Source organism: Limulus polyphemus, unplaced genomic scaffold, assembly GCF_000517525.1.
Source record: "Limulus polyphemus unplaced genomic scaffold, Limulus_polyphemus-2.1.2 Scaffold1766, whole genome shotgun sequence".
In the NCBI taxonomy this organism is placed as follows: domain Eukaryota; kingdom Metazoa; phylum Arthropoda; class Merostomata; order Xiphosura; family Limulidae; genus Limulus; species Limulus polyphemus.
This window is the reverse complement of record NW_013667376.1, coordinates 62,849-64,502: the sequence shown is the minus strand read 5'-3', so window position 1 is coordinate 64,502 and position 1,654 is coordinate 62,849. Positions and strand designations below refer to the sequence as shown.

Genomic DNA, 1,654 nt, shown 5'->3' with positions numbered 1-1,654 from the left:
CTGTAATCTCTGTTCTTGTTTATTTTGCTGTACCAGCTGCCACTGTTGTAGGTTTTCTTGCAAATGCTGTAATCTCTCTTCTTGTTTCTTTTCTCGTTCTTCTTGTTTCTCTTCTTTTTCCTCCAACTACTGCTGTAGTTTCTCTTCTCGTTCTTCTTGTTTCTTTTCTTTTTCCTTCAAGAACTGCTGTAATTTCTCGTCTTGTTTCTATTCTCCTTCTTCGTGTTTCTTTTGCTGTTCTTGTATTGCTGCCATCGAATCTGCTAAGCTGTAGTTTGATTTTTCGCCTCTCGTTTCCATTTTGTTATCCCACTTCTGACACCAATTTGTTACGTTTCCGTTCGTTAGTTAATTTTCCGTAAATTCGTTCCGACGAAACTTTAGCGACATAAGTCCTTTCCTAAATAAAACTGGTTTATTATTTCCGAATACAACTTGATACACTTAATTTCAGCAGTGTGGGGGGGATCTATTACGTTTGTTCCTTGTTATTAACAATTATGTAAGTGAAACCAAATTTGTAGCAATCCTCCTGGTACTCTAGTTTTTGGTTTGGTGAGAAGTAGTAGAAACGGAAACCCAGGAATTGTTTGATCCAGTTACAGAGATATCAATTTATTGTTCTTCATTATCACCATCATTTAACGATTTCTTCTGTTTGTTTACTTCTGAGCCACCATTCGAAGAAACATAAGATCATGTTTCCCCGATATGTAACACCCATTTATTCATGTTTTGGCAAACTAGTAAATGTACACTGATATCCAAAACTTGAAACTAACCATCTGAAAAAATGCATACCAAAATATTCGTGATATTTCGACCACATGATAAACAGTCACATTGGTTTTTGTTTGGAATGTAGCTATGACTAAGGTCTACATTACTATGTCATTGGTTAATAAATATTGTAATATGATAATTAGGACTTCCGATTTACCTTATGCAATGCATCTCTGCAACCTGATCAAAAGAGGATTATTGGTGTCTTGGTTTTTGAATGCTTATAATAAAATTTGATTTTTAAACATTATACCTGTGATGTGTAAACAGCGTAAACGTTTATTTTATGCTGAATTAATAAAACCTCTTCTTTAGGTAGCGGCAAAAATAACAAACGAACAAAGATTAAACAATAAATACAGTGGAAATTTTACTAGGTAAATGAGGATAATTAAATTTTTATTAAACCGATTCAGGGACGACTTATCAGCATCACATGTCAACTCGGTTCCACTTATAAAGTAATGTAAAACAATCAATGGTTTCGTAATTTATAGACTTTAACTTATTGCTAGTAAACAACAAGGTGCAGCGTTTTGGGACAACCAATAGCCACTACGCAGAAAACAAATGTATTAGATTTCCTATGCCTAGAGTGAGAAGGTTTTTGCCCGTTTGTACGAAACTGTTAGAATACTTATTTGTATGTATGGGAAGTTAATTCCACGCTGTAAAGTAAAAAGAAAGAAACCTTTCTATCTATTTACTTATTATTATTATAGAATTAATCTTTTGCAGCCGCAATCTGACGTAGCTCTCCACTCTAAACTATTTGTGTATATATTGTTGCGTCAGCGAAGTCACATGACTAGTGTGACGCCACGTTTCTAGAACTATCCTGTACCTTGGCGAATGCTCTAGCATTTACTAG

The 1,654-nt window shown here is 34.5% G+C and overlaps 1 protein-coding gene across 1 annotated transcript in view; it reads left to right on the top strand.

The window, feature by feature from the left end:
• LOC106464870 (1-phosphatidylinositol 4,5-bisphosphate phosphodiesterase classes I and II-like) overlaps positions 1 to 1,654 on the top strand; it is a gene marked incomplete at its 3' end in the record, with an annotated part of 131,736 nt that overhangs the window by 67,539 nt on the left and 62,543 nt on the right. The window lies entirely within an intron of this gene.